Source organism: Myxocyprinus asiaticus, chromosome 25 (assembly GCF_019703515.2).
Source record: "Myxocyprinus asiaticus isolate MX2 ecotype Aquarium Trade chromosome 25, UBuf_Myxa_2, whole genome shotgun sequence".
Classification (NCBI taxonomy): domain Eukaryota; kingdom Metazoa; phylum Chordata; class Actinopteri; order Cypriniformes; family Catostomidae; genus Myxocyprinus; species Myxocyprinus asiaticus.
Window position 1 is genome coordinate 44,946,072 of NC_059368.1, and position 23,579 is coordinate 44,969,650.

Sequence of the window (23,579 nt, forward strand, 5' to 3'; positions counted from 1 at the left end):
TTAGGATTCAGCCACTGAAAGATTCTAATATGTTACACTGGACTGTGAAGTTCTCTGCAAGGCAGTGTCAAAACTCACAGCCCTGATCTGAAGGCCAAACCATCAGAGGAGCTTTTGGATTGCTATAATCCAACATTTCACAAGGCAAGCTTTACAGACCTACACCTAAAAAACAAACAAACAAACAAAAAAACATCCTGTATAGGGAACCAATATGTAATCAAGACTTTTGTCCTAAAACTTCTGCAGTGTTAGCTGAACATATGTGCTTTGTCTTGGTTAAAGACATGAACCGGCTGCATCGGATTTAAAAGAGAGAGGAGAAAAACTCCTCACCTCCACAGTTTCCTCATTATTCTCTGCGCCCTGTAAATGGATTTGTAATTACGGCCTGTCTGCGGTGGATCTTGAGTAATTGTACCACTCAAAGAGTTTGCGGTACGTATGCTGACTGTGGCTGTATTATTCTCGCTATTGATAACGGATGATGAAGGGCCATTACATCTCGTCATTGCCCTCGCCGGCCTATCTCGAGTAGATACAAGAGTTCATATTGCGACCCCAAGAAAGGCCAGATATTTTTTCAGCCGAAGCATAACAGCTTCAAACCACTGGCTGACATTTCCTTCCGTTTCACACAGTTCTCTAATCTTAGTCCTCCTGCAGCACAAAGTTCCTCAAATCAGTGCTCGTCACATTGGCGTGCGGATAATACGCCGACCCGCTGGCCAGTGTGCACTCACCATGCGTGGGCTGTCGGAGTTATATGGAGGTGGGAGGTTTTAGAACAAAGACCCCGAGAAAAAAAAAAAAAAGACAGAGAAAGAATATAGAGTGAATGCATTTGAGACATGGGCATTTTGCCATGATAAATGAAAGCGTACTGAATCTCATGCCTGCGGATTTGGCTGCGTTGAGTGGCTCGTCTGCCCATGCCAAGTTCACAAATCCGTGCACATCTGTTTGTGCATTTGAGTCTGCGCTGGTTTAATGAGATATACTCACACAGACCCGGTTCAGTCCCAGTAGCTCTAGCCCGGATGTGCAGTGATAATGTTATTCTAATTAGAAAGAATACATAGCAACAGCTACTATCTTAGTGTCGACATGTACTGACCATAATACAGTAATTAAAAATCATCTGAAAGTTGTTTGATTTAGGTCTATTCATTAAAAACAGATTAACTTAAAGGAGGAGTACTCAACGTGTTTCAGATCATGGGCTCCTTGGTTGATAGAGAGAAGGAGCAGAGTTACAAATAGTACAAAACTGAGTGTTGCATTTAAGCCTGGCCTATAATAAAGTGGATAGTAGCATATTAATTTTATGTTGTGAAACCTCTGAATATTGATTATTAATGCATTACATTCACGCTTGTACATTTAGATGAACTTAGCTTCTCTTTGGTTGCAGTTTATTGTATTTTTTTTTATCATAATATTGTATCATTGTATATTTTGTACTTTAGTATTGTATTTTTGCCCTGAGTATATACATATATACACAAACTGTGACAGAGAGCCTGTGAGTTAGTCTTCCATCTTCCATCAGTCTTCCATCTGTGTTCCAAGGACTAATTTATTATTTTACCCACCTTTCTGTATTTATTTGGGGTTTGTTGTTTGAGCGAGTGGGCGTTTACCATTTTGGAAGCACGCACCTAATGGGAGTAATGTTAATTTCAGCTATTTTTAGGATATCTTATCTGTTTATTGTGCAAATGTTTTTATCCATCCTATATATGTATTTAATTTTGTATAAGATTGGGGAGGTGAGGGTAAATTTGATTTAAACTAAATGGTGTGTTCCAATTAGTAAAAGTGGTAAAAATTCTGTATAAAAGCCAGCCGTCACTGGAGGGACAAGAGGGGAGCACATTCAAATTATCTGTTCATCAGTGCATTCTGAAACGTTAACAGAACTGGAGGGTATTTTGAAGAAATGTCTCCGTAATTGGTGCATTGGTGGTTTGGCGGGTTAGTGATGACTGTGCTGTGACTGGAGAGGATGAAGGCGGGTTGTTTGGATGGAGAATATGACTCCTCAGTCATGGATAGTGAGGAATGTTCCCAAGATTTTCATGCGTCACATAAGCGGAAAAATTGGGACTCTGAATCGGATGATAGCATAACAGAAGTTGTAAGGAACAATAAATCCATGAGGATGCAAGATGAGTACAAAGTTATGGTAACTTCAGAGTTGTATAATAATGAAGAACAACTACTTTGTTACTGTGCTTATGTACAGTTTTTCAATATTTGTATTTTACTTGAGTATAAATATTTCTTTGGACTTTTACTTCACAACATTCTGAAGAGAAAATGTATTGTTTTACTCCGATAAATTTCTCCAAACCCTTTTGTTACTTTTGCGACTGAACACCGGAAGAAATAACAAGCTATACGTGCAAAAATACACGCAGTACGCCGTTGGTCAGAGGTGGGTAGTAAAGCGCTACATTTACTCCGTTACATTTACTTGAGTAACTTTTTGGGAAAAAAATTACTTTTAGAGTAGTTTTAAAAGTGGGTACTTTTTACTCTCACTCAAATAAATTTCTAATGATTTTTTTTACTTTTACTTCTTTACATTGGGTGATGTTACTGTCATTACATTACTGGGTTTAATTTTAATTAATGTGTAATTTAATGAGAGATTATTGAAGCGGAAGTTCACACAGCTGTATGCGCTGAGCCGGTGTCACTCAGTCACTGCAGCAGCATCAAATTCTTCAAAGTGAAACACTTTCTTCACTCCGCACAGTGAAAAAAGAATAGTTTCGTCATGCAGTGCCTTCATTTAACACCAAGACAAGCTGATATTTCAAGATTAAAATCACAGCTCCAATTTAAGGCAGCACGCTGAGGTAAATTTGGGCTCTAATCCTAACGCGTGTACATTTTTAAATCAGTGCAGCAATATATCAGTGCGCTTTGTCCCGCGTCCCGCATGTAATAAGAAGTATTTATGCATTTACTCTGCGCCCTTGCGGGTCCATACAATGCAAGTGAATGGGTGGCAACATTTTAAAACTAAACAAAATCACATAAATCAGCATAAAAGTAATCCATAAGACTCCAGTGGTTAAATCAGTATCTTCAGAAGCGATGTGATAGGTGTGGATGAGAAACAGAGAAACAGATCATTTTCACATTCTTCTTGTGTTTTTGGTGATTCGCATTTTTCTCTGCATATTGCCCCCTGCTGTCTAGCAAAAAATGACAAATATTGATCTGTTTCTCACCCACACCTATCATATTACTTCTGAATACATGGATTTAACCACTGGAGTCTTACGGATTACTTGTATGCTGCCTTTATGTGCTTTTTGGAGTATAAACATTTTGGCCTACAGAGCTAAAATATTCTTCTAAAAATCTTAATTTGTGTTCTGCAGAAGAAAGGAAGTCATTAGGGTGAGTAAATGATGAGAGAATTTTCATTTTTGGGTAAACTATCTCTTTAAAGTGATAGCTCAGCCATAATTTAATATTCTGTCATTATTTCCCTACCCTCATGTTGTTCCAAACCAGTGTGACGCTTTGTATTATGTGGAACACAAAATATGTTAGACAGAATGTTAGGGACTGACAGTCTCAGTCACCATTCACTTTCAATATATACAGTATATATATATATATATATATATATATATATATATATATATATATATATATATATATAAAAACATTCACTGAAAGTAAATAGTGACTCAGGCTAACATTCTGTCTAATATCTCCTTATTGTGTTGCATAGAAGAAAGTAAGTCATACAGGTTTGGAACAACATGATGGTGAATGATAATAATAATAATTCTGTAGTACATGTTCAGTGGGTATTATGTAATGGAATATAGGGGATTCTGCACCCAAGAATTTCACACACCATTGCACTTGTGTATATGGCTGTGTGACAATAAAGTGATTTGATTTGATTTGATTTGATTTGATTTGGGAGTAAAAGTCTATTATGTCATTTGTGAAAGTAATGAGTTACTCACTACTTGTGATGTGTATGAATAATTACCAGTGCTCATGAAAATGTCTAACAATATTTATTTTATAAACTAGGGTGTTCTGGGTGGTTGCTAGGGCATGCAAAGCAGTTGTCAAGGTGATCTGCTGTGTTTTAGTGCATTGCTACAGTATGCAGTTGCCAGGTTGTTACTATGCAGTTGTTAAGTTGTTTTAACTGTGTTTTTAGCACATTACTATGCAGTTGCTAGGGTGTCTAAGTGGTTGTCAGGTTGTTGCTTTGCTGTTGTAAAGTTGTTTTAACTGTGTTTTTAGTACATTGCTATGCAGTTGCCAGGGTGTTCTGGGTGGTTGCTGTGTTTTTGCTTATTGGCCCAAATGCAAAGAGCCCAGTCTCTGTTCTTGTCACCAAATATGACTCAGCTCCACCCTTCAATGTTACAATTTGTTATGGACTGTTTTTTTTTTTTTCTTTTTTCTTCTTCTTCATTCATATGTCTAATCCACATATGTTTAATTCATAACTAGTATAAACACTATTTCAGTTATGTTGTGGTTTAAACTGTGTTCAATCCTCCTGGGAAGTTCATAATTACAAGTTCAGAAGTTGTAATTTCAATGTAATGAGTGTTTTTAGGGATTTTAGTTTGAAAGAATGGGCCCATTTAGCAATTTTTTTTTATCTTTTTCACTTTCTGAAAAAGCAGGAAGCTTTTCAGCACCAATGCAATGACATGTTTTAATGTTGATAATACTTTTATGAAAATATTTTATTCCTGTTTTATTGAATCTGTCCTTACGTTTTATTTTGTCAGCTTGAACGGGTCACTTAACATTCAAAATAGAAACAGATTGCAGGGTATCGTTAAAGTGTGCAGCAAAATTGCAGGCACGACCTTGAATGACTTGACTCATCTGTACAAGCTCAGGGTTTTAAAGAAGCCAAGTCAATTTGGCTGATTCTAGCCACCCTCTGTCCAAGGAGTTTAAGTTGCTTCCGTCTGGCCGCAGATATAATCTACCAACATGTATGACAAATAGACTTAAGAACTCATTTGTTCCAGCTGCCATTGACTTTTTAAATAATTCAGTGTGATTTTTTGTTTATGTTTTATCTATTGTCCATTTATTAATGCTTGTCTGATGGTTGTTTGTTTACTGCTGGCTGTAAAACAAATTGCCCCTCGGGGATAAAAAGATATTATGGCTGTCAAATAAAAATTAAAAATTTGAATATTCATCGAATTTAAGAAAAATATGCACATTCGAATGCTAAAACTGCACATTCGAATTTTGGATGTGTGCCAAGCACTGCTGATGACTTCAGACCAATCACATTCTTGCACGAAAAAAGGCTAGATAAAGCGCAACAAAATACAGTTTAACAGAAACCAGGTGTCCCGAGACACGTTTTAAAGTTCATTTTAACTTGACATGGCATCTGAAAAACAGTGCTCCTGCACAAGATGCTGAATTAACAAAAACAAAGTGAAACAATGACATTCATCTAACTCATTTAGATAGAAAAACAAATGGTAAACTGGATTGTTGCAAAAGCGTTCGGTGTGAACAGCCCCGTACAGTAGATGGAGCTCTTTGGCCATTGCGTCTTGCTCTCATATCAGCATTTCTCAGATTAAACAATGTGTAACGAGTGACAGCGAGACAAATGGACCCAAGAGCAGAGGAACAGTTCAAAAGATTTATTTACAATAAATATGAGTAGTCACTGTGAATGTCGAGGATCCCAGCACCGGCTGCAGCAGCGGGAGGGGATCTCTGAGAAGAGCGCGCGCCGTGGCCATGCAAGTGGCAACCCGTGAAGAGTGTGTTCGTTGAATGAGTGTGTGCGTTGTGGAAGTCAGGAATAGATTCATGGAATTCTCCATTGAAGCTTAGTGAGATGCAGAACAACGCCCAGCAGGGTAGGGCGATCTAGCTCCCGACACGTGGGCAAAGATGAGGTATCCTCCGTGGAACCCAGCTGACACTCAGCAAACTGGAAGGCAACCACACACCCGCCACGCAGGCAACCAACAGATACACGAGACAAGACCAACTAGGCTGAGAGAGTAAGGTTAGTTACTACACACCAAACAACAATCTAGCAAAGATAGTGAGAACACAAAGTGCTTAAGAAGGGAGTGAATTAGAGGGGAACCAGGTGTTGCTCGGCATGCTAATTAGTGGCATGATCAGCTTTCCCTTGGGAACAATCAATGTTCTCATGGAAACTGTAGCGCAGAGGAGGGCGGGGCCGGGCCAGAATGACGCACACCTGGACCCCAATCAGCCTGATGAGGCGAGCGAGGGATAAAGGCGACTGGAGAGGGCAGCTCGAGAGACAGAGAATTATGGGCAGCTGCCCTGCATGTGTTTGTGTGTCTTTTTGTTTAAGTGTATTATTAAACTATTATTTATATTGTCAAGCCGGTTCTCGCCTCCTCCTTTCTTTCTAACCTCTTTACAGAAACACTGATCATGCATGCTGGCCGCGCCTGTAAGACATGAGAGAAAGAAAATAACAAAACAACAAAACAAACCGACAAACTCACCAGAGCAGTGACACAATGGGTTTGTCTGTAAAGGTGTTCAAGTTGGAAATGTGTGTCTCGAGATCCTTGCATTCTGTTCCTTTCTGTTGTGTTCCATCTGTTTGAACAGCCCCTGACCAGTGATCATGAGTCGCTTTACCACCGAGTTCAGCCGAATACCACTGCTATCTGGAAATAATTCTACCCAACATACAGCTGTAATGAATGAAAAACACTGTGGTATATCGCTGTTATTATGAAGTTTAAGTCTGTGGTAGTATATACTGTGGCACCAGTGCAAGTGTAACACCATGTTAACACAGAACTTCCTATTGAAGCGTTTCCCTTTGTTTTACTTTTGACTTAAAAATTGAGAATATGAACCGACTATAACTTTAATTTTTTTTATTTTATGCACTTTAGTTTAAAACGGAATGTTTGTTTAACAGCCAGGAATGTTCTTTGCAATAATATAACACGGTGCTGTATGGTTATATGTATTCAATGCACCCTCTTGTGGACTAAGGAAATAACGTCAATTTAAAAAATCAGCTGACTTTAAAATTATAATTTAATTCGAATTTAGAATGTTTTTAAGGTAAAAATTTGAATTTTGTTTCTTTCCCCAATTGACAACCCTAACACATATCCTTTACCTTGATGTACATGTATTCACATACACACTGCATATTAGGTGTGTCTTATATGATCATTTTTGTATGGCTACATACTGATGGGAAATACCTGTCACCTCATATAAACAAGCTAAATGATTCTTATTTTCTGCCTAGCTTTATTCTTAATCAATAGGACAAAAAGTACATTCAATCTAAACTGTACAGTCACCAATTTGCTTGATTCTTGCCATGCTTCTTAAATTGACATGCCCCCATCACAGAAAATCGGCACTCCAAGACAATCTCACTGGATTTACGACTTTGTGGTGCTGTTTATGTACACTAATCTCATAAATATGATCATTCTGACATGACTTGAATGCTTCATTAAAGGCATAGTTCACTCAAAAATGAAAATTCTCTCATCATTTCCTCACCCTCATCCCATCCCAAATCCATGTCGTCTGCAGCAATCCAGCTGGTTTTGGGTGAGAACAGACCAAAATATAACTTCTTTTTCACTATAAATCTTGGCAGCAGTCTCCTTGGCGATCAAGATTTCAAGCTCGATTACACTTCCTATAGCGCCATCTAGTGCTATGAGCATTAGTGATGTGACGTTCGCCATTAAGGCTTCGAAGCTTGTATAAAAAAAACGAAACATCTCACAGTGAAGCACTGTACCGGAGCTTGATTCGTTTTGCCATAACCACGTGATCTGTGACATCTGAAGCTTCGTTTCCACACACAACCACGTGACTGCTTCGTATTCTGATTCAAAAATAGCGCAAATCCCTTGCACAGGTTTCAAATGTCATTCGATTCGGTAGTGAATTGAGACAGTGAAACAGAGTGTGAGTTCTTTTGAATTGTTAGCATGGAACCAGCCAAGAAAAGAGGCCGTTCTGAAGTCTGGCAGCATTTTCAGGTGGTGTCAATAATATCAAAAATTCTAATAGTAATAATAACATCAATAGTAATATTAATAAGAATCATACGATTTGATAAGAATAAATCAAAATAAGAATAAATATTTAAATGTGTAGTTTTGTGTATATTCAATGAGTAATAAGCATATATGATGTAAAATATTACATCATTTATATGAAAATATTACATGTACTCAATGTAATACATGTGGGCTTCTTCTGTAGGTTGAGTGCTTAATTTGTTCTCAGCAGTTGTCATATAATAATAACATATCCTCAATGTTGAGACATTTTAAAGCTAAACATGAGAACACATCTTCAGAAGTGGACCAACAGCTACAAGCAACCAAGGTATAAGACTTCTGGTCAGTCATTTATTTGCTTGTCTATTGCAGTCTTTATAATAAGGTATCTTAAATAGTGGAAGAAGCTAAACTGTATACATTAATGCTTTAAATGCTGTTATGTTTGACTGCAGTTATATTTTAAACACTTTACTGTATTGCAGGGATCACAAAACAAATGATTGATGGGGCCTTGATCAACATGATTGTAAAAGATTACCAGCCATTTACAATTGTTGAAGATGCTAGCTTTAGGGAGTTTCTTGGAATTTTAGACCCAACCTACATTATTCCATCCCACCAGTCATTAAAGAAAATGGTTGAGGATAAATACAAGGAGGCCAATGAGAAGGCAAAGGAAGAGGTGAAAAAGGTCAAAGCTGTAAGCCTCACAACAGACATGTGGACATCGTTACATATGGATGCATATCTGGCAGTGACATTTCATTTTATAAATGAAAAGGATCAGCTGTCCACAGTTTTACTGAGGATGGGATCATTTTTAAAAAGTAATACTTCCGAGAATATAGATGAAGTGAAGACAGATTTGGGCATTTAGAACAAAGTGTGATGTCTTGTAACTGATGCTGCTGCCATGCATGTGCCAACATCCTGAAGCTCCGCAACACAAACTGCATAGCACATGCCCTAAACTTGGTTGTGAAAAAGGTCATAGAACAAAGACCAGGACTTGAGGATATTAGAATAAAGGAACGAAAGATTTTGGCTCATTTCAAGTCCAGCACAACAGCAAGAGAAAGGCTATTGCTGTTAAAAAATCAGATGGGCAAGCCAAATCACAAGTCAATTCAGGAGTTGGAATGGCACGTATGCCACGTTAAAGCTTCTCTTTGCTCAGAGGGAGCCAGTAGGTGCTGCTTTGGTTATTTTGAAGACAAGCCTCACACCTTTGACTTCAGAAGAGTACCAGACAGTAAATTAATGTATTGGTGTACTGTGCCAATTCAATGAGGCTTCCATAGAATTGTCAGAGGAGAAGAGAGTGTCAGGGTCAAAGGTGATTCCTCTAATAGGAATGCTGAGGCATGCAATCACCTCAAAGAGCTCACAGGTTGACGATGAGAGGGTTTTCAATTGTGCAACAACCTCCTGAGGCTTCTCTCGGAGAGGATGTCTACATATGAGACTATGAGCGTTATGACCCTGGCAACTCTGCTTGATCCACGTTTTAAAACTGTAGGCTTCTGCAGCCAGTCAAATGCACAGACTGCTGTGAGACGCCTCACAGCAGAAAGTGCTGTATTTATAAGAGATGAGGCAATCCAAAACACCCCATCCGCATCCTCTCAAATCCTCTCATCACAACCAGAGCCAGCAAGCAGCCATGCAACCCACTCAGGTACTGTCTGTGGTAGTGTGTGTGTGTGTGTGTGTGTGTGTGTGTGTGTGTGTTTTATTACATTTGGCATAGATCATGCATGTACTGCAGAGAACCTGAATTTCATTAAACTTTTATTTGTATTATTCTATCCTTTTTCAGGTAAAGGTCTGTGGGATCTACTGGACAGTCAAGTTGTAGAAACCAGAAGGATGAAAAATGCGACTGTAGATGCCACAGTTGAGGTTCAGCGGTACCTCAGTGACTCATATATTCCACGCACAGAAGATCCCCTGCATTTCTGGGCTATTCAAAAGGCTGTCTATCCACATCTTCATCATCTTGCCCTGGAATATTTATGCAATCCTGCCTCCTCAGTCCCATGTGAGGGAATATTCTCAAAGGCAGGGAAAGTAGTAAATAAAAAAAGAAATAGACTAATAGAAACAATAAAAAAATGGCTGGGTCCTCTGGGACGCAAAGGCAGCTTTTCAACCTTTTGACCACAAGATGTCATTAGTGTGCACTGTGTTGAAAAGCCTCGAGTAATGAACCATTTCACGATACAGTTGAGGGGAAAGCCTTGGTGCTTCGCAAAGCTTAATTTCACCATCACTACTGTACATGCGTCAAGTACTAGGAAGTGTAATTGAGCTTGAAATCATGATTGTGCTTTAATACTGCAATGGCAAGATGTAGACTGAAAAAGGAGTTATATTGTGGTCTGTTCTCACCCAAAACCAAATGGATCTCTTTAGAAGATATGAATTAAACCACTGGAGTATGGATTACTTTTATGTTGCCTTTATCTCCTTTTTGGAGCTTCAAAGGTCTGATCACCATTCACTTGCATTGCATGGACCTACAGAGCTAAAATATTATTCTAAAAATCTTAATTTGTGTTCTGCAGAAAAAAAGAAAGTCATATACATCTGGGATGACATGAGAGTGAGTAAATGATGAGCACCACCAATCAAATACGTTGCCATGGGTTTAATTAGCTGTTCCGTATTTTATGCGATTTACTTGTATATTTGATCCTTAAGTAAATTTAAAATCAGTTACTTTAATACTTTTACTTAAGTAAATTTTCATGAAGGTAACTTTTACTTATGTATGACAAATGAATACTTTATACAACGCTGTGTAACTTTTGCGACAATGGGTAACATAAACAATCCGATGCGACTGACAAAGTTAATCAAGAAATCTGTGAAAACATTTATCAGCAAGTTACTTAGCCAACAATCATGTTCTGTTTGTTTGTAAGGGTAAAACCACATTTAGCTGCATTAGGTGTGTGGTCGCCGGCTGCGTGAGGAGAGTGAGTTGCCAGCTGCGTTAGGTGTGTGGGTCACCGGCTGCGTGAGGAGAGTGAGTAGCCTATCCAGATGCACCGCCGGCTTCTCAGTAGTCAGCGGCGTTCTATCAGTGAGTGACTCAGTAGCTAAGTGGCTTCCCTCGGCAAGTCATTAGTCTTATTTTTGAACCGTTTAGCGTGGCATATGTGAGAGGCGGCGTGAACTGATTCCCCTCGTGGACGCACATAGGAGAGCGACCGGAAGTAAACAATTATAGTTAAAAGGACTTAAATATTGATCTGTTTCTCACCCAAAGCGATTGTATTGCTTTAAAAGACATTCATTTAACTATATATAATTTAATAGCCTATTAGTTGATAGCAGTATGGTTATGATTTCTTTTTTAAGGTTGTTTATTGCACTACAAATAAAGAGGATGAGGAAATAATAACCCTGTACAACAGAATACTGTGTGCTGTTCATGCATGATTGGGCTGGTTAAGTGCCTGAGCAATGAACATGGTGAATTATGACAACAACACTAGCATTTCACAGTCTGATTTGAGGAAGAAAGCAAAGCAGACTCATTAACCTCAAGATACAATCCATTGAACGTTATTAACAACAAAACATCACAATTCAGGCCAGTTACAGACAGACAGATATACAGACAGACAGACAGACAGATAGATAGATAGATTCCCCAAATGCCTTTAAAATTGCTTTAATGGAAAATATAATCCCTGAGATGCTGCAAAAACACCCCAGTAATAATATGGTCAGGTTCAAGTTTCCAGCTCATGTCCAGCTGAGTCAATTTGAGCTGCAGGTGGAAGAGGGCTGGCAGCACAAGTGTCATAGCTGCTCCAGTCACACTGCCCGTCAGGCCTTTGAGAAGGGAAAATCGAGGCACGTACAGCACCATGATGAAGGTGAGGATGAGGAGGGAGCCACACATGAACAGTGTCCACCGCTCAGCCCTGTCTGCGGATGTCTGCTGCGGTGTAGAACGGCAGCTGGTACGAGAGGAGAGCCTTCGCCTGTAGAAACAGATTCACTACCATATGCAAAGCAGTGGGCAGGTTATCTATTATCACCTGAGAGGAATAACACAATCGACTGTATTTCAAGTCCCATTAATACAAAGCAAACATGCACATCTGTGTCTGCACATCAATTGTTTTAAATAACAGAAGTCTGTGGTAAAATCACTGTAATGCATGGCCTTGAGTTGCTTAATGCTTTTTGTAACTGCGTTAAATGTGTATGTGTTATATACTGTATATTTTATACAACAATTAGTTCCATTCACTAAATCTGATTGGACAACAGGCATTCCTAGAGTCCCGTCTCCCTGTCCGTGGCTTTTCAAATAATGGCAGGGATTTTGATTCACCATTCATTATAGGTGTCTCATTTAAGAGGCAGCATGCTTCAGTTGTCTCGCTTCAGAAAAGTAAGCAGCACACCCTGAATACAGCCTTTGAATGCAACCTTCTTTCACAGGAATTTGGAGGATGCAAGAGATGTTTCATCGGTACATATCAAAGTAGAGCTGCAAAATCCACTTTCTTTTCTTTCCAAAGTTTACCTCAGAAATTTCCTTCTCATTTAGAGTGCTCACACTGGTTGAAAGTGAGGCCTACTAGCATAGCAACCATGATATGTTCTGTTTCTGTTTGTCCAACAAAGGCCATCTCGTTTATATGGAAGCTGATTTCTGCCATAGCTGAATATAAAATGTGATTCTCTAAGTCATTATTATGAGATACCATCTCAATTTAATGAGAAACTTTCTCATATTGACTTAGTATCCCATAGTAATGACAAACTTTCTTTTAATTATGAGTTAGTATCTCATAATAATGAGAAAGTTTCTCATAATTATGAGTTCATATGTCATATTATTAAGAAACAAAATCTCATAATAATGACTTAATCACACAAACAGTGGTATAATGTCTTCACTCATGCATACATTCCAGTCTGTCTCTCCCACTGTAGTTTCTCTCATCATCCCTACAGTCGCAGTCCCTATATTTATGGAAAGTACGTGCACACTGTTTAACAGAAGCCACTTAGACATGCATAAACAAAATACAGCTATTCTGTCAACAGGAGCTAATTAAACATTGCCAGATGATAGTACATCTCTGGTGGATAATATCTTTGCTCAAAAATAGCACACAAACACAAAACAGGTTAAGCTAATGGCATTCATGTTTCTTCTTCACAGGTGTGACAACATGTGTCCAGCTCATAAGTGTGGTTCATTCAAGAATAAAATATATATACATACTTGTATATATAGTGAATAGTATATGCTATACTATAATGTATATGTATATGTAATACATACGAATACTATAATGAATAAACACATTTACAGTGCTAAACAAACAGTGCAACAAGTATAGTCCGAATCCTTAACCCTCCACCTTTATGTCCCTCCACCAGCTGTCAATAACACCTTAAGTTACATAAGCATATTACACATGCATACAATAAGTTCATGAGTTCACTGATATATAGTCCTGGAGCATATTGAGGTAGACAGGTTTGCCATGCTGTCTATAACATGCATGTCCTCGAGGACTGGGCTTGAGCTCTTTCTCCCCTGTACAATCTGAATAATGCAAAGAGATATTAAGTTATTATTATGAGATAATGAGTCATTATTATGAGAACATTTCTCAATATTATGAGATACAAAGTCATTATTATGAGAAAACTTCTCACTAGTGTGAGAAAATAAGCCTTTATTATGAGAACGTTTCTCATTATTATGAGAAAATAACTCATTAATATGATACAGAGTAATTATTATGATATACAAAATCATTAATATGAGATAATGGGTCATTATTATGAGAAAGTTTCTCATTATTATGATATACAAAGTAATTATTACGAAAAAGTTTCTCATTATTATGAGATAATAACTCATTAATATGTTACAAAGTCATAAATATGAGATACAAAGTAATTATTATGAAAAAGTTTCTCTTTATTATGAAATAATAAGTCATAATGAGAACATTTATCATTATTATGAAACACTTAGTCAGTATTAAGAGAACGTTTTGGTAATAACACTTTATTTTAGGGATCAGAAATTAGACAGTAATTCATGACTAATAATTACACTTGTAAGTGACCAGTTATGGACTTGTTTGGCATTGTAAAGTATTTATTAAGCCTTTATTGGCTGATTTCTTACTCTTGCTTTATAGCCCCTTTATATTTGCTTTTGTCATAACAATGAATTTCTTAGCTAAAAAACAAAACAAAAAAAACAAAACAAACCAATCGCTAGTAGGATGCAAAATACATCCTTATAGGTTCTCAGCATTCTTTATAAATGTGCAGCTTATAAGTATGAAATACATGTAAAATGCATATAGTATTTCAACAAAGCAAGGAAGGTTAGGGTTAGGTTTAGGGGTTGGAGCAGGGCATGAGTGTCCAAACTTTTTCGGTCGGGGGCCAAATGCAGGAAAAAATAAGGTATCACATCCCTGTAATAATTTTAAAAAAAAACTTGATTGCCAATATGCATAATCTTTATATTGTAAGCTTAATATTACAGTATGCAAGTTTTAATCATAATTTGTGCTCTATGCTATGCTTGTGTAGGCCATACATGTAAATAAAGGATAGGGTATTTCACTCACAACGAACACTTACAATGGAACAGTCATGCTTTTTATACTAAATATTATACTCATTCACATTTTTATCTTTTTGACATCCATTCTTTGGCACTGCAAAGCAAATATAGAGCTGCTACTGTGTGTTGGGTGTGACCCATCACAATAATCAGAATCAGATTACATTTTCCTGTTATGAAGCGATGCAAGGAATACTCTTTATTTTTTAAGGAATTACTCTTTATATCTATTCAATTATAGCTTTTGTTCTGTTGTTACCTGCGTTACAAATAAGATTTTAATTTGATCAAAATTATTGCACCCCTGGTGTAGGGTTTTTGTGGGACTCTAAATAAACACAATAAATATGCTGCAGTGATGCCCCAATACTGTATGGTGGTATTTAATTGTGGGTGCAAATGGCATCTAACACTATTTGCCCTTTAGTGCAAAGAGGATGCTTTTTGTTGCTATTTACACAAAGCATCAAAAGTTGCTGCCTTCTATATTTATTGTATACTTATAAGTTGCACATTCACATTGTGTAATGAGAACCTATAAAGGATGTATTCTGCACCTTACTAGCCATTGGTATCTTTTGTTTTTACCTAATAAGTTAATTGTTAGGAAAAAATGAATGTAAAGAGAATATTAGGCAAGGGTAAGAAATCAACAAACAAAGGCCTAATAAATACTTTATTTGCGCCGAAGGCTCGGAGGACCGAGGCGGTGCTGGGGGATCTGAGGACAGAGGCGGAGCCAGTGGGACTGAGGACTGAGGTGGAGCCGTACGGAAGGAGGTCCCCGGTGAAGCCGGAGGCTCGGAGTGAGGAAACGTAGCTGGAGGATCGGAGAGCTGAGGCAGAACCAGGCGACTGACTGACCAAGGTGAAGCTGGAGGGACGAGGGACCCCGGAGAAGCCGATTGGCTGAAGGACCACAGTGGAGCCAAAGGGATATAGAGCCGAGGTGGGTGAGTCCAGGGCTTGGAGGGTCTAGGCAGAGTTGGAGGGTTTGAGGTTCCCCTTGACCATGGTTTCGCAGGGGGTGAAGGTCGAGCCGGTGATGTGGGAGGAGCCGGCTGACCAGGAGGAGGAGAAGGAGTAGGAGGAGGAAGTGTCCTGAGTGGAGCCAGTGGAGGAGGTAGGGCCAGGGTACTGGATGGAACCAGGGTGTCCATTATGCTGTCTGGAACCAGTGGAGGATGAAGGGTAGTCAGGGTCGGAATCTGGGTGGGGATCAAGTCCAGGTCTATTAACTTGGGGAGAGCTGGCTCAGGGGCGGTAGAGGCAACAGGCATTGGCACTGGGATGGTCGAAGCTACAGGCACTGGCTCTGGGACAGTCGAGTCTACAGGCACTGGCTCTGGGACGGAGGAGCCATGGAAGGCTTCGAGGGAGGAGCCATGGAAGGCTTCGAGGAAGGAGCCGTGGGAGCTTCGGAGCATCCACTGTGGGGGGAGATTCAAGGTCCTCATCCACCACACCCACAGTGAAAGGTGAGCCGCTAATCTGTAGAGCCACCTCACGAACTCGAGTAGCATCCAGTGAGGATCCGCCAGAGGCATGAACTCCTTTAGTGCACTATTAAGACCAGTCCTGAAGAAAACCACCAGAGAGTGGTCATTAATGTGCACTAAATTCGCCAGTTGTAAAAACTCATGGACGTGATCCTCAACTGGACGGTCCCCTTGCTCGAGGAGGAGGCACCTGACGCCAGCGGGTATTTCCATCTTGTTCGGTCAGTCCTTCTGTAATGCTGGGTACTTGGAGAGGCAGAGAGGAGACGCAGGAGTTGATACCTTTCAATCTTTAATAGTAAATGCAGGAGTGGAACAAACGCTGGAGTGGAACAAATTCAGGAGTGGAACAAATGCAGGAGTGGAACAAACTATAAAGCTTAACATCACAAAATCACAACACAACGTAACACTTCAAGGACTGACAGGCAATGAACAAAACAGGAGAGTATTTATACAAACAAAGGCCGATGATGAAATGGAGGACAGGTAAGGATGATAGGGAACAGATGGAAGTGATGAGGGCTGTGAATTCTGGGAAATGTAGTCCAGGGGGAACTTCAAAATAAGAGTCCTTGGGAAACATGAGGGAGACAGACTGTGACAGGATCTCTAAAGATATGAGTATTTTGTGTCTCCATGTCAGCACATCACCGGCTCCACACATTCACAAGCACTCACATTTAAAATGCTGCTTGTGCAGATTATCTATTTATCTAATTAAATCGCAGCTTTTGCTGTTAAATAATCTCACTAGAAAATGACTTGATTTTAATCTGTGTGCTGAATGTTTACGTAATGACATTCGTACATCAGATGGTATCGGTTTTTGATATCAGAGCATTTTTAGGAGTACAAGTACATGAGCACAGTATCAGACCTGATTCCAATACCAGTATCAGTGTAGGTGCATCCCTAGTAATTACTATGAGATAAGTCATTACTTTCAGATACTTAGTCATTATTATGAGAATGTTTCTCATTATTATGAGATAATAAGTCATTATTTTCAGATACTTGGTCATTATTATCAAATCACTATAATGAGATAACAAGTCTTGTTGAGTTATTAACCAATAGACGGGAGGAGTTGGGGTGGTGGAGGATGTGTTTATATATGCTTACTCTGGCTATGCGATTGGTCGGATTAAATAAACATGCTCCTCCCGAATTTTGTTTGTGAAACTCCATGTCATTATTACTTGGTCATTATTATGAGACAATAAATCATTATTATGAGATTACGAATCATTATTATGAGATTATGAGTCATTATTATGAGATAACAAGTAATTATTATGAGATACAACGTCATTATTATGAGATACAAAAGTGATTATTATGAGTTACAGTGTCATTATTATGAGATACTTGGCCATTATTATGATATTATGAGTCATTATTATGAGATGATAAGTCATTATTTTGAGATACAACGTCATTATTATGAGTTACAATGTCATTATTATGAGATACAACATCATAATTATGAGATTATCAGTCATTATTATGAGATAAATCATTATTATGAGATTATGAGTCATTATTATGAGATTATGAGTCATTATTATGAGATAACAAGTCATTATTATGAGACAATAAGTCATTATTATGAGATAATAAGTCATTATCATGACATACGTCATTATTATGAGATACTTAGTCATTATTATGAGATAATAAGTCATTATTATGAGATCCGTCATATCAAATCAAATCAAATCAAATCACTTTATTGTCACACAGCCATATACACAAGTGCAATGGTGTGTGAAATTCTTGGGTGCAGTTCCGATCAACATAGCAGTCGTGACAGTGATGAGACATATACCAATTTACAATAACATCAAATTAACACAACACAATTTAAACATCTGTTATACATAATTACACTCAACTTAAAACATCACATTAACACAACACAATTTAAGCATCTGTTATACACATAATTACACTCAACTTAAAACATCAAATTAACACAACACAATTTAAACATCTGTTATACATAATTACACAACTTAAAACATCAAATTAACACAACACAATTTAAACATCTGTTATACACATAATTACACTCAACAATATACAAATAATAACATACACTGTACAGTATACAATATGCTGTTTTTGTTTTTTTTTGTTTTTTACTATATAGATACTATATAGATACACATTATTCAATAAAAATTAAAAAATAAAAATATATAAAAAAGTGTGTATATATATATATATATATATATATATATATATATATATATATATATATATATATATAGAATGTACAGTATTGTACTGTATTGACATTCAGGCTGTCGGTTGATAGTCAGTTGTTAAGAGAGACATAATATAATAACAGTAATATAATTTATGACAGTCCGGTGTGAGATAAAAGAGTAATAAAGTGCAGGGCTGATGTATTTTGATCGTGGGAGATCAAGAGTTCAGAAGTCTGATTGCTTGGGGGAAGAAGCTGTCATGGAGTCGGCTGGTGCGGGTCCTGATGCTGCGATACCGCCTACCTGATGGTAGCAGTGAGAACAGCCCATGGCTCGGGTGGCTGGAGTCTCTGATGATCCTCCGAGCTTTTTTCACACACCGCCTTGTATATATTTCCTGGAGGGAGGGAAGCTCACCTCCGATGATGTGTTTGGCAGTTCGCACCACCCTTTGCAGTGCTTTGGGCGGTGCTATTGCCGTACCAGGCGGAGATACAGCCAGTCAGGATGCTCTCCACAGTGCAGGTGTAGAACCGTGTGAGGATGTGGTGGTTCATTCCAAACTTCCTCAGCCGTCTCAGGAAGAAGAGGCGCTGATGAGCCTTCTTCACAACGACTTCAGTGTAGACAGACCATGTGAGTTCCTCAGTGATGTGGACACCCAGGAACTTGAAGCTGCTGACTCTCTCCACTGGTGCTCCATTGATGGTGATTGGACTGTGTTCTCTGTCTTTTCTTCTGAAGTCCACCACAAGCTCCTTTGTCTTACTGACGTTGAGGGAAAGGTTGTGCTCCTGACACCAGTGTGTCAGAGTGTGCACCTCCTCTCTGTAGGCTGTTTCATCATTGTCAGTGATCAGACCTACCACCGTCGTGTCATCAGCAAACTTAATGATGGCATTGGAGCTATGTGTTGCCACACAGTCGTGTGTGTACAAGGAATACAGTAGTGGGCTGAGAACACAGCCCTGTGGGGCTCCAGTGTTGAGGGTCAGTGATGAGGAGATGTTGCTGCCTGTTCTAACCACCTGGCGTCTGCTTGACAGGAAGTCCAGGATCCAGCTGCACAGCGAGCTGATTAAGCCCAGAGCTAGCTTGGAGGGCACTATGGTGTTGAATGCTGAGCTGTAGTCTACAAACAACATTCTCACATAAGTGTTCTCTTTTTTCCAGGTGGGGAGAGAGCAGTGTGTATTGTAGATGCAATGGCATCATCAGTGGAGCGGTTGTTGCGGTATGCAAACTGCAGCGGGTCAAGAGAGAGTGGTAATACAGAGCAGATGTAATCTCTGATTAGTCTCTCAAAACATTTGCTGATGATGGGGGTCAGAGCAACAGGACGCCAGTCATTTAAACAAGTTGTTTTTGATTGTTTTGGAACAGGCACAATGGTAGATGTTTTAAAGCATGTGGGGACTACAGACAAAGAGAGGGAAAGGTTGAAAATGTCCGTAAAAACACCAGCCAGCTGGTTCGCGCACGCTCTGATGACGCGGCCCGGAATGCCGTCTGGACCCGCGGCTTTGCGGATATTCACCCGTCGGAAGGATCGGGTTACATCCGCTACAGAGACGGAGAGTGAACTAACCTCTGTAGCTTCAGCCGCGAGAGCTCTCTCCGTGAGGGCGGTGTTATTTCCCTCGAAACGAGCATAAAAAGTATTTAGCTCATCCGGTAGAGAGGCAGCAGTGTTCATGGCGGAGTTTTTATTCCCTTTAAAGTCCGTGATGATGTTAATTCCCTGCCACATGCTTCTAGAGTTGGTGGTGTTAAACTGTCCTTCAATCTTGCTCCTGTACTGGCGTTTTGCTGTTTTGATAGTTTTTCGGAGGGCATAACTGGCTTGTTTATGCTCCTCCGCGTTCCCGGAATTAAAAGCGGAGGTCCGCACATTAAGTGCCGCGCGAACATCGCTATTGATCCACGGCTTCTGATTCGGATAGATTCGCACAGTTCTGGTCGGAATCACTTCCTCTACACACGTTCTGATGAAACACATTACGCTATCAGCGTAAAGCTCGATGTCGTCATCAGAGGCGGACCGGAACATCTCCCAGTCCGTGCGATCAAAACAGTCTTGTAGCATAGAGTCTGATTGGTCCGACCAGCACTGGATCGTTCTGAGTGTGGGTGCTTCCTGTTTCAATTTCTGCCTGTAAGCGGGCAGAAGCAGAATGGAAGAGTGGTCCAATTTGCCAAATGGTGGGCGGGGGAGGGATTTGTAGCCATCCCGGAACGGAGAGTAGCAATGGTCCAAAACCCGGTCCCCTCGTGTGTTGAAACTAATGTGCTGGTGATATTTTGGTGCGACTGATTTTAAACTGGCTTTATTAAAGTCCCCGGTCACAATGAACGCGGCCTCAGGGTGCGCGGTTTCCTGCTCACTTATACTCCCATACAGTTCCTTGAGTGCCCGGTCTGTGTCGGCTTGTGGGGGGATGTACACAGCAGTGATAATGACCGCTGTGAATTCCCTCGGTAGCCAGAATGGTCGACACAGAAGCATAAGAAATTCCAGATCAGGAGAACAGAAAGACTTGATGGAATGTACGTTCCTCTGATCACACCAGGATTTGTTGATCATAAAACATACACCACCTCCTCTAGTTTTACCTGAGAGGTCTTTCGCTCTGTCCGCTCTGAGCATGGAGAACCCCGCGGGTTCAATGGCTAAGTCTGGAATCTCCGCAGACATCCAAGTTTCTGTTAGATAATGCAGCAGTCCCTCGTCTCTCGTTGGAAAGAGATCCGCGCTTTCAGCTCGCAGAGCTTGTTATCCAGAGACTGAACATTTGCCAGTAGAATAGTGGGTAGCGGGGGTCTATTTGCGCGGCGTCTTACTCTGATGAGAACGCCGGCTCTGTTTCCCCTTTTCCTCCTGCGTTTCCGCGGCCGTGCTGCCCAGACAAAGGGCTCCGCTTGCGTGTTTGTAAACAGCGGGTCGGCATTGAGGAATGTGAAGTCCGGTTTTCGGTGTGAGATCGCTGAACCAATGTCCAAAAGTGTTTGTCTGTCGTAGACAATAAGGCAGACAACATCCAAGACAAAAAACATAAGAATTGTAAACAAAACAAACAAACCATTGCTATGTTGTGTCGGAGCTCGCAACGCAGCAGCCATACTCGGCGCCATCTTGAGATAATATGTAATTCATATGAGATCCTTAGTAATTATTATGAGATACAATATCATTATTATGAGATACGTCATTATTGAGATAATAAGTCATTCATATGAGATCCTTAGTCATTATTATGAGATACAAAGTCATTATTATGAGATACGTCATTATTATGAGATACTCAGTCATTATTATGACATAATAAGTAATTATTATAAGATACAACATAATTATTATGAGATACATCATTATTGAGATAATAAGTAATTCATATGAGGTCCTTAGTCCTTATTATGAGATACAAAGTCATTATTATGAGATACGTCATTATTGAGATAATAAGTCATTCATATGAGATACTTTGTCATTATTATGAGACATTAAGTCATTATTATGAGACAGTAAGTCATTATTATGAGACAGTAAGTCATTATGAGATTATGAGTCATTATTATTAGATAATAAGTAATTATTAAGTGATACGTCATATTGAGATAATGTGTCATTCATATGAGATCCTTAGTAATTATTATGAGATACAATGTAATAATTATGAGATATGACATAATTATGAGATACAGAGGGAATGAAGGGCCAAGGCGGAGTCCAGGGCTCGGAGGGTCTAGGCAGAGTCGGAGGGTTTGAGGTTCCCCTTGACCATGGTTTCGCAGGGGGTGAAGGTCGAGCCGGTGACGTGGGAGGAGCTGGCTGACCAGGAGGAGGAGGAGGAGGAGGAAGTGTCGCCATAATCTCATTATTATGAGATACAAAAGTCAATATTTTGAGTTACAATGTCATTATTATGAGATACTTGGTCATTATTATGAGATACAAAGTAATTATTTTGAGATACTTAGTCAGTGTTTTGAGAAAGTTTCTCATTATTATGAGATAAGTCATTATCATGAGATATGTCATTATTATGAGATACTTAGTCATTATTATAAAGATACAAAAGTCATTATTATGAGATACATCATATTGAGATAATATGTCATTCATATGAGATCCTTAGTAATTATTATGAGACACAAAGTCATTATTATGAGATACATCATAATTATGATACTTAGTCATTATTATAAGATAAAAAAGTCATTATTATGAGATAATAAGTCATTACTATGAGATACACTGTCATTATTTTGAGATACGTCATTACTGAGATAATAAGTCATTCATATGAGATCCTAAGTCATTATTATGAGATACAAAGTCATTATTATGAGATACAAAGTCATTATAATGAGATACGTCATTATTATGAGATACTCAGTCATTATTATGACATAATAAGTAATTATTATAAGATGCAACATAATTATTATGAGATACGTCATTATTGAGATAATAAGTCATTCATATGAGATACTTAGTCATTATTATGAGATACAAAGTCACTATTATGAGATACAAAGTCATTATTATGAGATACAATGTCATTATTATGAGATTATGAGTCTTTATTATGAGATGAGTCATTATTGTTAGATAATAAGTAATTATTATGTGATATGTCATATTGAGATAATGTGTCATTCATATGAGATCCTTAGTAATTATTATTTCTCATATGAGATACGTCATTATTATGAGATACTTAGTCATAATTAAAAGATACAAAGTCATTATTATGAGATAATAATTCATTATTATGTGATATGTCATTATTATGAGATACTTAGTCATTATTATGAGATACAAAGCCATTATTATGAGATACAATGTCATTATTATAAGATACAAAAGTCATTATTATGAGATACAACGCCATTATTATGAGATATGTCATTATTGAGATAATAAGTCATTCATATGAGATCCTTAGTCATGAGATATGTCATTATTGAGATAAGTCATTCATATGAGATCCTTAGTCATTATTATGAGATTCAAAGTCATTATTATGAGATACTAAGTCATTATTATGAGATACAAAGTCATTATTATGAGATACAATGTCATTATTATAAGATACAAAAGTCATTATGATGAGATAGTAAGTCATTATTATGAGATACAACGTCATTATTA

General features: G+C 38.6%; 1 pseudogene; it reads right to left on the reverse strand.

Moving 5' to 3' along the window:
* Positions 1 to 651: 651 nt before the first annotated feature.
* Positions 652 to 23,579, reverse strand: part of LOC127416016 (vesicular inhibitory amino acid transporter-like) — a 50,581-nt pseudogene continuing 27,653 nt past the window's right edge.